This window comes from Equus przewalskii, chromosome 12, assembly GCF_037783145.1.
Source record: "Equus przewalskii isolate Varuska chromosome 12, EquPr2, whole genome shotgun sequence".
Lineage (NCBI taxonomy): Eukaryota > Metazoa > Chordata > Mammalia > Perissodactyla > Equidae > Equus > Equus przewalskii.
Genome location: NC_091842.1, coordinates 39,401,889 through 39,417,508, shown reverse-complemented (window position 1 = coordinate 39,417,508; position 15,620 = coordinate 39,401,889). Strand labels below are relative to the sequence as shown.

General features: G+C 44.8%; 1 protein-coding gene across 4 annotated transcripts in view; it reads right to left on the bottom strand.

Moving 5' to 3' along the window:
• Nucleotides 1-13,671, bottom strand: part of NLRC3 (NLR family CARD domain containing 3) — a 35,161-nt gene extending 21,490 nt beyond the window's left edge. For all 4 annotated transcript variants that reach the window (XM_008523393.2, XM_070568622.1, XM_008523394.2 and 1 more), the window contains exons 1-2: nucleotides 13,043-13,671; nucleotides 220-311 (exon numbers count right to left, since the gene is read on the bottom strand). The gene's annotated coding sequence lies outside the window, so the exon portion shown is untranslated. The remainder of the gene's footprint in view (nucleotides 1-219; nucleotides 312-13,042) is intronic.
• Nucleotides 13,672-15,620: the final 1,949 nt, after the last annotated feature.

The window sequence follows — 15,620 nt, the reverse complement described above, 5'->3', positions numbered from 1 at the left end:
TCCTGGGGTCTCCTGACCCCCAGGCAGCACTGTTTTCTGCTAGGGACAGTGATGCTAAGAGGCAAAGCCATGCCCCAGTCCCATCTCATTCCTTTTCCTCTCCGGGACTTGAGTGGCTCCCGTTGTCAAGGCTGACCACCCCCCTCTGTGTCCCCCTGCCTAAACCAAGGCGGACACTTGAGGAACCCAAGCCCACCCCAGTCCCCCTTCTCTCATCACCTGCAGAGGCAAGATGTCCAGCTCACGGCAGCCCTTGCAGCAGGGCCCCAGGAACTCAGGCAGTGAGGGTGGGCCATCCTTTGTCCATGGGTCTAAGAGAGAAAACAGGACATGGAGCTGGGTAGAGGTCATACCTACTACTTCTGCTGGCAGCAGCTCACTGAAATGGGTGCAACCCATGCCTTCCAGCCCTGCGGTTCTCTGGGTTTCAATGTTACTCTCTTAAGAGGGGTTCACTGGCTACAGCCCCAAGGATTCAACACACTCCCTGACCTTGGATTTGCCTTGGGGTTCCTGGGCATTTTAACTCAGGCCGAACCTTTTCACATAGAAAATGCTAAAAGCAGCTTAGCGACAAGTAAAATAGCATTTTTCAGCCATTCAGTTCATAGTGATGTTGGAGACTTGAGTGCAATGAATTTTAGGTAGGTGATGTCCAACCCAACCTAACTAGGTTTAGGGAATAAGGACAGCAAAAAAAAAGTCTGTACGTGTTCAGTGCAGGCGCAACCATCAAAGGCCTTTCAATCCATGGGTGGTTGAATCTGCAGATGCAAAACTCGTGGATATGGGGGGATGACTGTACTATGTTGAACAGAAGTGGTGAAAGCAGGCATCTTTACCTTGTTCCTCATCCTAGAGGAAATGAGTTCCATCTTTCACCATTGAGTATGATTATTGCTGTGGGTTTTTCATATATGGCTTTTATTATGTGAAGGTAGATTCCTCCTATTCCCAGTTTGTTGAGCGTTTTTATCATGAAAGGGAGTTTAATTTTGTCAAGTGCTTTTTATGCATCAATTGAAGTGATAATTTTTTCCTTTTATTCTGTTGATGTGGCATATTACATCGATCAATTTTCCTGTGTTGAACCATCCTTGCATTCCAGGAATTAGTTCCACTTGGTTTCTGTGGAGGATTTTTGTATCAATATTCATAAGGTATGTTGGTCTGCAGTTTTCTTTTCTTGTATTGTCTTTGGCTTTGGTATCAGGGTAATGCTGGCCTCACAGAATGAGTTAGAAAGTATTCCCTTCTCATCAGATTTTTTGGAAAAGTTTGAGAAGGACTGGTATTACTTCTTTAAATGATTGGTAGAATTCACCAGTGAAGTCATCAGGTCCAGGGCTTTTCTTTGTTGGGAGATTTTTGATTACTGATTACTCCTTACTTATAGGTCTCCTTACTAGTTATAGATCTATTCAGATTTTCTATTTCTTTGTGATTTAGTTTTGGTAGGTCTTGTGTTTCTATGAATTTGTCCATTTCAACTAGGTTGTTCAATTTGTTGGCGTACAGTTGTTCATAGTACATTCTTATATTCCTTTTTATTTCTGTAGAATGGGTAGTAACTTTCCCGCTTTCCTTTCTGATTTTAGTAATCTGAGTCTTCTCTCTTTTTTCTTAGTCCATCTAGGTAAAGATTTGTCAATTTTGTTGATCTTTTTGAAGAACCAACTTTTGGTGTCTTTGATTATTCTCTATTGTTTTTCTATTCTCTAGTTTGTTTGTCTCTAATCTTTATTATTTCCTTCTCTCTGCTAGCTTTGGGTTTAGTTTGTTCTTATTTTTCTAGTTCCTTAAGTTGTAAAGTTAGGTTGTTTATTTGTTTTTTAATGTGTTTATAGCTATCAATCTCCCCCTTAGCACTGCTTTCACTGTGTCCCATAAGTTTGTTACGTTGTGTTTTCATTTTCATTCATCTGTGAGTATTTTCTAATTTCCCTTGTGATTTATTCTTTAATGTGTTAGTTATTTTAAAGTGTGTTGTTTAATTTCCACAATCTTCCAGTTTTCCTTTTGTTATTGATTTCTAACTTCATCTGGTTGTGGTTGGAGAAGATACTTTGTATGACAGCTATCTTTTAAAATATATTGACTGAATTTGTGGCCTAACATATGCTCTATCCTGGAAAATGTTCTGTGTGCTCTTGAGAAGAATGCACATTCTGTCATTGTTGGGTAGAGTGTTCTGTGCGTGTCTGTTAGATCTAGTTGGTTTATTGTGTTAAGTCTTCTGTTTCCTTATTTGTCTTCTGTATGTTTGTTCTACCCATTAGTGTAAGCTGGGTATTGAAGTCTCCACCCATTATTGTAGAACTGTCTATTTCTCCCTTCAATTCTGTCAGTTTTTGCTTCATATATTTTGAAGTTCTGTCAATAGGTGCATAATGTTTATAATCATTATGTATTCTTGCTGTTTTTGAACCTTTTATTAATATATAATGTCCTTCTTTCTATCTTGTAAACTTTTTTTAATTTAAAGTCTATTTCATCTGATATCAGTATTGCCACCCCTGCTCTCTTTTGGTTACTATTTTCAACTTTCAACTTTTTCCAACCTTTTACTTTCAAACTATTTGTGTCTTTGGATTTCAAGTGAATCTGTTGTAGACAGCATATATTTGGATCATGTATTTTTATCCATTCTGCCAATCTCTGTCTTTTGATTGGAGAGTTTAATTCATTTACATTTAAAGTAATTACTGATAAGGAGGGACTTCCTTCCATCATTGAGCTATTTGTTGTCTTTATGCCTTGTAGCTTTTTTTCTCATTTTGTGTTACTATCTTCTTTTGTGTTTAGTTGATTTTTTGTAGTGAAATGTTTAAATTCCTTTCTCATTTCCTTTTGTATATATATTATAGCAGTTTTCCTTGTGGTTACCATGGGATTACATTTAACATCCTAAAGTTATAACTCTAATTTGAATTTATATCAGCTTAACTTCAATAACATGCAAAAGCTTTGTTCCTTTACGGCTCTGTCCTCATCTCTTTTGGTTGTTGATGTCACAGTTTTACATCTTTATAGACTGTGTGCCCCAAAATATAAACTTATAATTTTTTTAAGTCGTTAGTCTCCTAAGTTATGTAGAAAATAATATTTGGAGTTATAAACCAAAGTTACAGTAATATTAACTTATACACTAATAATTATTTTCCCTTTAAATGTATTAATCTCTTAAACCATGGAGAAAAAAAAAAAGTGCAGTTACAAAGCATTGTTACAGTAATGCTAGTGTTTTTAATTGCCTATGTATTTACCTTTATTGAGATATTTATTTCTCCATAGGGCTTTGAGTTACTATTGTCTAGTGTCCTTTCATTTCACCCTGCAGGACTCCCATAAGCATTTCTTGCAGGGCAGGTCAAGGGGTCACAAATTCCCTCAGCTTTTGTTTATCTGGGAATGTCTTAATTTCTACCTTACTTTTAAAGGACAGTTTTGCATGATATAGGACTCTGAGTTTTTTTTCTTTGAGAACTTTGAATATATCAGCCTACTGTTTTCTGACATCCAAAGTTGCTGATGAGAAATCTGCTGATAATCTTATTGAGGATCCCTTATATGTGATTATTTGCTTCTCTCTTGCTGATTTCAAGATTCTGTTTTTGTCTTTTTCTTTTGAAAGTTTGATTATAATGTGTCTTCGTGTGGGTCTCTTTGAGTTAATCTTACTTGGAGTTTGTTGAGCTTCCTGGATGTTTTACAATGTATTTTTATGTGGGAAAAAAATCAAGATACAGAGGAGAATTATGATAGGATAGCTTTTTTGTTTTTTATAGGATACTATTTTTGTCTGGTTATAGAAAAGCTGGAAATATATGATAGTGGGATTAAGGAATTGTTTCTTATTTTGTGAATTTCAATTGCTTAGATTTTGCTGAAAACATATTGCTTCCCCTCTCATTTAAATAGATTGCTTACAGAATTACAAAAGTAATACATGCTCATTAAAAACATTTAAATAATACAAAAGTAGGTAAAGTATATACCTAACTTCCATTCCCCAGGGGTAATCTCTTCTGGTTGATGGTTTGGGTGCTTTTTTTTTTTTTTTTAGAAAAAAATAGTTTCTAGTGGAATAGGGCAAATGAAAGAAATAAAAGGTATCAAGATTGGAAAAGGAAAAAATAAAACTATCACTATTCACAGTTAACATGATTGTATACATTGAAAATCTACAATTGAACTATTAGAACTAATAGGTGAACTCAGCAAGGTTTCTGGACGCAAGATCAATACATAAAAAGATCATTTATATTTCTACTTACTAGCAACAATCAAATCAAAAATAAAACTTTAAAATACCATTTAAAAAGTCAAATATCTAGGAATAAACCTAGCAAAATATTTGCAAGACCTCTACACTGAAAACTGTAAAACATTACTAAGAGAAATTAAAGAAAACCTAAAGGAGGGACTTACCATGTTTATGCATTGGAAGACTCAATATTATTAAAATGTCAGTTCTCCCCAAATTGATCTATAGATTGAGTGACATCCCAATCAAAATCCCAACAGGATTTTTTTTTGGGGGAAAGGGGAGGGTGGAAATTGGCAAGCCAATTCTAAAACATTTATGTAAATGCAAAAGGCCCTGAATAGCCAAAATAATTTTGAAAAAGAAGAACAAAGCTGGAGGACTTACACTACTCAAGACTTAGTACAGAGCTATACGTATTGGTACAAGGGCAGACGAATAGACCAATGCAATAGAACAGAGGGTCCAGAAACAGATCCACACACATATGGTCACCTGATTTACAACAAGAGCTCCACTGCAATTCAGTGGGGAAAGAATAGGCTTTGCATTAAATTGTGCTGGCTAATGAGATATTCATATGGGAATAATGAGCCTTGACCCCTACCTCACACCATACACAAAAATTAATTCAAGCTGGATCATAGATCTACATGCGAATGCTAACACAATCAAGCCTTTAGGAAAAATACAGGAGAATATCCTTATGAACTCGGGCTAGGTAAAGGCTAAACAGAACACAGAAAGCACTTACCATGAAAAAAAAGAATGCCATATTGGGATTCATTAAAATTAAGAATGTCTGGGGGCTGGCCCAGTGGTGCAGTGGTTAACTGCACATGTTCTGCTTCGGCAGCCCGGGGTTCACTGGTTTGGGTCCCAGGTGTGGACATGGCACCACGTGGCAAGCCATGCTGTGGTAGGCGTCCCACATGTAAAGTAGAGGAAGATGGGCATGGATGTTAGCTCAGGGCCAGTCTTCCTCAGCAAAAAGAGGAGAATTGGCAGATGTTGGCTCAGGGCTAATCTTCCTCAAAAAAATAATTAATTAATTAATTAATTAATTAAATTAAGAATGTCTGTTCATTAGAAGATAGTGTTAAAGAGTGAAAAAGCAAACCACTGACTAGGAGGTGATGTCCCAAACATGTAAAAAATCAGTAAGAAACTGACGGCTCAATTAAAAAGCCAAAATATTTAAGACACATCACAAAAGAGAATATCATTAGTCATTAGAGAAATGCAAATTAAGATCACTTTGGGAGGAGTGATGTCAGCATCATGGCAGAGTGAGCTCTTCCCTTAGACTCTCCCCTCTAAGATACAACAAAAAGGACATTCATAAGCCAACAGAGGACATTCACACAACAGAAGAGATGTCTGAGAGACCCACAGAGTCATACATCTGAAGGTGGAGGTGCTGGTCCACTGAGAGGAAGTAGAAAGAGGTGAGGGGATCACCTCTCCCTCTCTGGCAGTGACCTAGGGCACCAGACTGCAGGTGGCTCTCAGAGGAAGAGGGGAGGTGCAGCTCTCTGTGGGAATGCCTTCACTCTCCAAATTGCCTCCCAGCCATGGGAAAGCTCCACACAGAGGAGGTTGGCCATAGCAAGGGACCCCTGCCAGAGTGCCTGCACATACGTTAGTAAAGCAGCAGCAGTGAGCAGACAATCACAGACAGGCCCTGTCAGCATAGATTTCAAAGGACAGGTGCAGATGCCAGAGATTGCAGTGGGCTCAGAATACACAGCTCCTGCCCCCTCACAGTGGCAGCAGGTAGAATCTGCGACCAAATACCACCAATATGTGAAGGAAAAATCCACCCCAACAAATAATATGAGGAGGTAGATTAATACTCCATACCAGAAGGAAAATGACAGGCACCCAGAAGTCAACCATGAAGGCACAGAAATTTACCATCTAAATGAGAAAGAATTAAAAATAGCTATCATAAAAAAAACTCAACGAGTTACAAGAAAATTTAGGGAGATAGTTCAATGAAATCAGGAATAAAATTAATGAATACAGGGACTTCATCAAAGAGATTGAAACTATGAAGAAAAACAAATCAGGAATATTGGAGATGAAAAACACAGTGAACGAAATAAAGAAAAGTCTGGAGTCCTTGAATAACAGAGCTGATATTATGGAGGACAGAATTAGCAATTTGGAGGACAGAAATATAGAAATGCTTCAGATGGAGGAGGAGAGAGAACGAAGGCTAAAAAGAAATGGAGAAGTTCCCTGAGAAATATCTGTCTCAATTAGGACATGCAACATAACGATTATAGATATTTCAGAGGGAGAATAGAGGGAGAAAGGAACAGAGAGCTTGTTCAGAGAAATAATAGCTGACAACTTCCCAAACCTAGAGAAGGAGCTGGAATTACAAGTAAAAGAAGCTAATAGAACTCCTAATTACATCAATGTAAAAGACCTTCTCCAAGGCAGATAGTAGTAAAACTGGCAAAAGTCAATCACAAAGAAAACATATTAAGGGCAACAAGGCAGAAGAAAATAATTTACAAAGGAACCCCATCAGGCTTTCAGTGGATTTCTCAGCAGAAAGCTTGCAGGCCAGGAGAGAGTGGAAAGATATATTCAAAATTCTGAAAGAACAAAACTTTCAACCAAGAATACTCTATCCAGTGAAAATATCCTTCAGATATGATGGAGAAATAAAAACTTTACCAGATAAATAAAAGCTGAGGGAGTTCGTTGCCACAAGACACCCCCTACAAGAAATTATCAAGAAGGCCCTCATACCCGAAAGAAAAGGAAAGGGCATAAAGAGCCTTGAGAAAAGGGGCTGGCGCCATGGCCGAGTGGTTAAGTTTTCGTGCTTTGCTGCAGGCGGCCCAGTGTTTTCTTGGTTCGAATCCTCGGCGCGGACATGGCACTGCTCATCAAACCATGCTGAGGCAGCGTCCCACATGCTACAGCTAGAAGGACCCACAACGAAGAATATACAACTATGTTCTGGGGGGCTTTGGGGAGAAAAAGGAAAAAAATAAAATCTTTTAAAAATATATATATATATATATAATACAAAGCTATAGTAATCAAAACAGCATGATACTGGTACAAAAATAGACACACAGATCAATGGAACAGAATGAAAGCCCAGAAATAAAACCACACATCTACGGACAGCTAATCTTCTTCAAAGGAGCTAAGAACATACAATGGAGAAAGTTAAGTCTCTTCAAAGATGGTGTTGGGAAAACTGGACAGCCACATGCAGGAGAATGAAAGTAGACCATTATCTTTCACCATACACAAAAATTAACTCAAAATGAATCAAAGACTTGAAGGTAAGACGTTAAATCATAAAACTCCTAGAAGAAAATATAGGCAGTACACTCTTTGACATCAGTCTTAGAAGGATCTTTTCAAATACCGTGTCTACTCAGGCAAGGGAAACAAAAGAAAAAAAACAAATGGGACTTCATCAGACTAAACAGCTTCTGCACAGCAAAGGAAACCAGGAGCAAAACGAAAAGACAACTCACCAACTGGGAGAAAATATTTGCAAATCATATATCTGACAAGGGGTTTATCTGCATAATATATAAAAAACTCACAACTGAGCAACAAAAAAGCAAACGACTCAATCAAAAAATGGGCAGAGGCTATGAAGAGACATTTTCCAAGGATGATATACAGATGGACAAATGGCACATGAACAGATGTTCAACATCACTAATCATCAGGGAAATGCAAATCAAAACTTCACTTAGATATCACCTCACACCTGTTAGAATAGCTATAATCACCAAGACGAAAAATAGCAAATGTTGGAGAGAGTGTGGAGAGAAGGGAACCCTCATAAACTGCTGGTGGGAATGCAAACTGGTGCAGCCACTATAGAAAACAGTATGGAGATTTTTTAAAAAATTGAAAATAGAAATACCATACGACCCAGCTATCCCACTACTGGGGTATTCATCCAAAGAACTTGAAATCAACAATTCAAAGAGACTTATGCACGCCCATGTTTATTGCAGTATTCTTTGCAATAGTCAAGATGTGGAAGCAACCTAAGTGCCCATCAACTGATGATTGGATAAAGAAATGTGGTATATATATATGATGGAATACTACTTAGCCATAAAAAACCAAAATCATCCCATTGCAACAACATGGATGAACCTCGAGGGTATTATGTTAAGTGAAATAAGCCAAACAGAGAAAGACAAACACCATATGATTTCACTCATATGTGGAAGATAAACTAACACCTGGACAAAGAGAACAGATTAGTGGTTACCAGAGGGGAAGGGAGTTGGCAGGATGGGTGTAAGGGGTAAAGGAGCACATTTATATGGTGACTGACAAATAATAATGTACAACTGAAATATCACAGTTATAAACTATTATGACCTCAATAAATTTTTTTTGAGGAAGCTTAGCCCTGAGCTAACATCTGCTGCCAATCCTTCTCTTTTTGCTGAGGAAGACTGGCCCTGAGCTAACATCCATGCCCATCTTCCTCTACTTTATATGTGGGACGCCTACCACAGCACGGCTTGCCAAGCGGTACCATGTCTGCACCTGGGATCCAAACCAGCGAACCCCAGGCCGCCAAAGTGGAATGTGTGAACTTAACTGCTGCGCCACTGGGCCAGCTCCAACCTCAATAAAATTTTTAAAAATCACTTGGAGAAATGTTTGGTAGTAATGGGCTAAATATGCCTATTTCTGTGACCCAGCAATTCTCCTCCTGGGTATATACCCAACAGAAACAAGTGTTTATGTCTACCAAAACACAGTATCAGTATGTTCATAGCAGCTTTCTTCATAATGTCCAAAAAAGTGGAAACAATTAATGTCCATTAACAATAGAATGGGATTTTTTTTTTTGGTTTGTTCCTACAATTAAATCCTACATAGTAAGAAAAAGAACAAACTACTGACATACTCAACAGGATGGCTGACTCTCACAGACATGTTGAAGGAAAGAAGTCTGACACCAAAGAGAACATACTTTGTGACTCTATTTATGGAGAGTTTAAAGTCAGGCCCAACCAATCTGAAATAATAGAAGTCAAAACAGTGGTTACCTTTGGGGGTGGTTCTGAGGAGACAGGGGCATAAGGGAGCCTTCTAGGGTGCTGGAAACTTCTATATATTGATCTGGATGGTGTACACGCAGGTGTATACATATATAAAACTCCATTGAGCACGCTTTACTATGTGTAAGTTATACCTCAATTAAAAAAGTTATACTATACTAGCAGCTATCTAAACATTCTAATGTATGTAAACCAAAATGAAGCAATGCCATGCGACCTCTGAGTGCACGAGGCCAAGACACTAAGGCCTCTGTCCTGCTCTTTGACTGGGGGACGTCAGGGCATGGCCCAGGGTTGGACACAGCCTCCTGTCATTGGATGTCCAGGTGCACCTACCAGGTGAAAACTGCGCTGCTGCTGGGGTGAGGTGGTGGCCAGGAGCAGGAGGGGACCACGTTGAAGAAGGGCCAGGCTCAGTGCTTCTCAGCTCTGGCAGGACATTGCCTGGAGCACTATTTTTTAAATTTAAATTTTATATTGTGATCAAATATGCATAACAAAATTTACCATTTTAACCATTTTTTAAGTGTCCGATTCAGTCACATTATGTACATTCACAACGTTGTGTGGCCATCACCACCATACATCTCCAGAACTTTTTCATCCTCCCAAATGGAAACTTTGTGCTCACTAAACACTAACTCCTCATTGCCCCTCCCCCAGCCCCTGGCACCCACTGTTCTACTTTCTGTCTCTGTGAGTTTGACTCCTCTAGGTACCTTACATAAGGGCAATCATGCAGTACTTGTCCTTTTGCATCTGGCCTCTTTCACTGAGCATAATGTTTTCCAGGCTCATCTATGTTGTAACATGTATCAGAATTTCACTCCTTTACTGAATAATATTCCATTTTATGGATAGACCACATTTTGTTTATTCATTTATCCATCAATGGACACTTAGGTTGTTTCTACCTTTTTGGTCTTGTGAATAATGCTGCTATGAGCATTGATTGACTCTGCTAGAGTCCCTGCTTTCTTTCATTTTTTTCTGATGCATTCAAAGGAGGGAACAGAGAGCCCATCTTGCTCACACTGCCCAGCAGTAGCAAAACTGTAAATAGAAACCCTCTGGATTCCCTCTGTCTTGATCCCTTTCTTCTCTTCTAGGTTTCTTGGTTTATCTCCTGGATCCTTCCATGTACTACTCTTCCAGGAGCATTCCCTGACCCCCCCCCCCCCACCACCATGCCTGAGGGTCAGGTGCTCCTCGAGTCCCCGTTTTCAATTCTTTTGGGTATATGTAACCAGAAGTGGAATTGCTGGATCCTATGGTCACCCTGTGGAGCACTATTTTTAAAAAGCCACTGCTCAGCCTGACCGCCCAGAGACTTAGTTGGTTTGGGGTAGGGCCCTGACATGGATATATTTTTTTAAAAGTTACCCAGGTGATTCTAATGAGCAACCAGAGTTGAGAACCACTGGACCAGAGAGAGGCTGGGAAAGTGACAAGGGGAGGAAGAGGCAGGGCCTGTGTTGCCTGGGGAGGTGGCGCGGGGTGGGGAGGGGCAAGCGCCCCCATCTCTCCAGTCCCATTAGCCTCTCAGTGTTGAGGGTCAACTCTCCTTCCTGATCAGACATCCATCTTTCTTGCCCCGCTGACCTCGGGCACAGGGTTACCAGATTTAGCAAATTGAGATACAGAACACTCAGTGAAATTTGAATTTCAGTTATACAACAAATAATTCTCTTAATATAAGTATATCCCATATAATACTTTTAAAAAGAACTCAAAAATTCAAATTTAATGGGATGTCTTGTATTTTATCTGGCATCTCTACTTAGGCCGCACTCAGATAATACATCCCTCCCCAATCTGGCCTTCACCTTTGGACACCGTGTCCCCACAAGGACAGGGGAGGAGACCCCAACAGGGGGACCAGGAACCACCCCATTCCCATGACCTCTCAGCGCCAGAGTGAGAGGTTGATGAGAGGTCTCCCCCGATGCGGCAGCTACCTGGCCACCTGTGTGGACAGGCCCTGCATGCAGCCCCAGATGCCGCCCCTGCAGGGTGGAACCTACCACAGGCCTCTGAGCAGGGTGAGGTCCAGTGGCCACACACACCACGGGGGCTGATCAGGTAGACTCTGCCCAGTGCAGACAGCCTCCTGTGAGAGTGGCAGGAGGCCCTGTGAGCCCAGATGACAGAGGGAAAGACTGAGGGTGGGACTGGGAGAGGGGCTTGGATCACGTTGGGGGTTCCAAAGGCCAGAGGTTGGTCAGTCTGCAGAAGGTCTGACCTATAGTGGGCAGGGCAAGGCCACAGGGATGATTAGGGGACCACAGACACCTCCCTGCTACAGAGCTTCCCCACCCCCATGTGTCCTCCGGAGCTTCATCTGTGGGGCAGGGCACAGCTAAGGACTAGTGCTTCCTGGTGTTGGTGTTGCTCAGACCCCGTCCCTCAGGGTTGACAGCTGGGCTTCTGCCTGATCCCTGAGAAGACCCAGGTCCCAATTTACTCATTGTCTCTGCCAGCGAGTCCCGTCTTGTCCTACACTTCCCTCAGTCATAGCTGTCTGCTTGGCCTGTGCACAAACGACTGGCCTCTCCTCCGCCCACCTGCGCTTGGTGACTATAAGGGACCCAGCAGGGCTGACCTCCCACCTGGGCTGCCTGTATCTCAGGCCACAGCCTCTTGGATGCTCCTCTCTCCTGACTCCCTGCCCCTGCCCCAACGCCCAGGGCCGGAGGGTTCAGTTCTCAGCCCCTTTGAGGTGGCCCCAGCACCATAGCCGCTGACCACTTAGACCAAACAGCCTTTCCAGGAGGAGGGAGGAAGTGGTGCCTTCACCTCAGGACACAGCCCTCCTAACTGCACCGGCCCCTGGACAGGGAGAGGCACAATCCTGGGGAGCCCAGTGCCCCTGAGACAGCGCCCCTCTCCCAGCCTGAACCCCTACCTGGGAGCCAGCTGCAGCGTGGCCTGTAATGGCCAAGAGTGAGCCCCTAGGCTCAGGGAAAGCATGTACATCCACGGAGGGGACCAGGAGGAACCGTGGGGCCCCAGGAGCATGGCCATAGCGGAGGATGCCACAGCCCACAGCCACCCCTGGCTCAGCTCAGCGGCACCTCTTCTGAGAAAGTCTCCGTGGTTACCTCTCAGAACGATAAGCCTCCATCTCCATCTGAGGTGTGGCTGAGAGAGGCCCCTGGAGGCTGCTCACCCAACACAAGGGTGGCATTTATGGAGCAGGCACTGGGTGCTGGACCCCACCCCACCTGCACCGCCTCCCTTGGCCCTCAGGACCCTGGGGCAGGTCTGGTATTGTCACCTCCATCTTATGGGTAGAAGGAGGATGCCAGGAGTGGTGCCCAGCTCTGCCGATTCCAAGTTTAACCACTGGCTGCACTGCTCACCATCACTTCTGCCTGCCTGCGGCACTTTCCGGCTACTTCCTGCTCCTCCTAGCCCATCACTCATACCCGGGGAGCTGGGCTTTGTCCCCCTTGGCCCGTCATGGGCTGTCCTTGAGCACACGTTTGTTTATTCCATACCGTGAACTAGTCTTGCCCAGCTGTGCTGAGCACTCACCAGACTCTGTGCTGAAGCTCCCGGCACCCATGGGGACACCTTCCTGTGTCACCCCAGCCGCCCTTCCCCAGAGCGGCTCAGGCCTTAAAAGCCGTGGTCCTTCCTGCCAGCTGTTTCCCCTTCCTCCCCCGTTCTGCGCTAAGGCAGCCTGGACTCAACTTACCTCGTAGGCCTCGTTGCCATGGGGATGCCAGGAATGGGGGACCCGGGGAGCTCCATCCTGGCACTCCCAGCCTTGGCCCTGCCCCAGTGAACACGGGCAGCTGGGTGGTGGTGGAGATGTGCTGGGAATCTCTGTGGCTCGTCAGCTGGGCTCCGAGCCCTCAGGATCTGTCCAGAGCAGGAGTGAAGCCCTGTCTGAAGGGAGCAGGAAGCGCTGACCGTGCAGGGCAGCAGGGACGCGGCCCGCCAGCTCCTGCAGTCCCCTGAGCCCACCGGCTGTCACGGCAGCTGGGGCTCTTCACCTCTTCCTGTACTGGGCTCCACCTCAACCCTCCTTCCTGTCTGAGTTCAAAAGCCAACAGCCTCTCAGACAAATCAATGAGCCACAGCTGCCTCAGGCCAGCTCTCTGGCTTCGTCACCGCCCCATAAGTCAAAGAGGCAGGAAGTGCCACCAGGGTCTTGATTTAAGGACTGAGCACCACTGCAGACCCGATGCCAGGAGAAAGTGGTTCAGCCAAGGCCACAGAGGAGAACAGACTCAGCAGCAGCAGACCTTTGCTTCTTAGGGGTGATAGGAAACCAGGCGAACTGTGGGGGTGGTCAGTGACTTGCCCAAGGCCACACAGTGTGAAGCTGGCCTTGCCGGGGCAGGAACTGCATCCTCCCACATCCAGGCTGCACGCTCTGATATGGCTATGGCCCTCGTCGCCCTCTCTAAGCCCATTCCTTTCCTTCTCTCTAGCACCCAACAAGCACCCTCGATCCGGCTGGACTCCACAATGTCTTCCTGTGGGTCAAGGGCCCCTGAAGGCAGGTCAGCTGCACCCTAAAAGAGCAGAATGTGGCAATTCACTCAGGGCCCTGAAGGTGGACCTCAGCTCGTGGGCTGCCCTGAGAGGGAGGGCGCCAGGGGGACATGGCCCAGAGTGAACAATGTAAGAAAAGTTACAATAGAGGGCCGGCCCCGTGACTGAGTGGTTAAGTTCACGCGCTACGCTTCAGCAGCCCAGGGTTTCGCTGGTTCCGATTCTGGGCGCAGACATGGCACCGCTCAATAAGCCATGCTGAGGTGCCGTCCCATATGCCACAACTGGAAGGACCCACAACTAAAATATACAACCATGTACTGGGGGGCTTTGGGGAGAAAAAGGAAAAATAAAATCTTTTTTTAAAAAAAGAAAAGTTACAATAGAGGAAAAATACAGGACATCCTCCATGACAGGGAGCAAGCCACTTAATGTGGGGCTGCTGAGAGAAGCAGGTGACAAGGTGGGAGCCAAGTGATGGGGGCCTTAATTTTCCTCAGCAAGCCAGTGGGAGCCAGTGATGGTTTTAGAAGAGAAGAGTAGTGGGGGACAATGATGCAGCAGCTTGTGCATAAGGGGAGGTGGAAGGGAGTGTGTGCTTGTGTTAGCCTGTTCTCAAGAGCTGTTTGTGGGTGATGGAGGCGAGAGGAGGGGACTGAGGCAGCAGATTAGAAGTGCTCCGTATGGTGACATGCTCCTCTGCCCCACTCCTTTCCATTGGTGCTTTCTGAGCAGCCAGCCAACTTTCCAGGTCCTGGGGGGACACATGGTGGCTGCCCTTGAGAAGGCTGCTGAGGCTCCAGGCAGGCAGAGCGCACACTGGCAGCTGCAGCCTCAGCCGTGAGGTGCAGCAAAGGCATCTGAAACCAGGCCGCCCACAGGATGCTGGAAACCACAGTGGCCTGGTGGGTTATCTGTCACATGAAAGGCCCAGAGGCTTGCTCTGCTCCTCCCTGCACAGCTCAGGGTGGCTGGATCCTGAGCACAAGAGGAAGCAGCCTCCCGCCTGGGAATCTCAGGGAACATCCTGGAGTCAGCCCTCCCCCAACAACTTTCTCCCCACCTCCAGGGGATGTCCTACAACCAGACAGGACTGGTCCACGGGCTTCCTTTTCTGGCTCCTCTCTGAGTAGCTGGGCGTCCTTTCTCCTGACTCTCCTGGGGGATGGAGTCTCCAATGGAAGTTCTCACTCCTGGGCTTTCTCTCCACCCACAGCTGTGGTGAGCCGGATAGGCAGGGACCTCGGCCCTTCCCAACTCACTGGCAGCCTGAGGCTTTCTGCCTGCCAGGGCAGGGCCCTTTCCGGGGTTGTGCAGCCCTCTGGGGCCCCTTGCCTGGCCCTGCTATAGCTGGGCTGTAGTTCTCCTTTGATTATCTAGAGTGACCATGCTCAGGCCGTGACTGGGCCACAGGAAGTGGGATGGGCCTGGGAGGTCTGGTCACATCACAGCGAGGGGTGGGTGTCACACAGTTTTTGATTAGTGAATGGTTCACTGCTCCAGGGCTCAGCACGCTTTCTTCTTGTACCAAGTCCCCATCGCGAGGCAGGGCAGAGCTCCCAGAAGGGAAGGCCTGTGCCCACTGTGCACCATGACACCCATCGCTGGCCCAGCAACTCCAGCCTCACTGCAGGTGCTGGCGAAGGGCAGCTCTTTGCCACCACTTTCCTTTTCAACCAACTAGCTGGACCTAATTTTCTAGTTCCTGAGTCAGGTCTCATTTCTATGGAAAGGTCAAGGTCCTTTTCCTAGATACCTCAATTCCCCAGTTG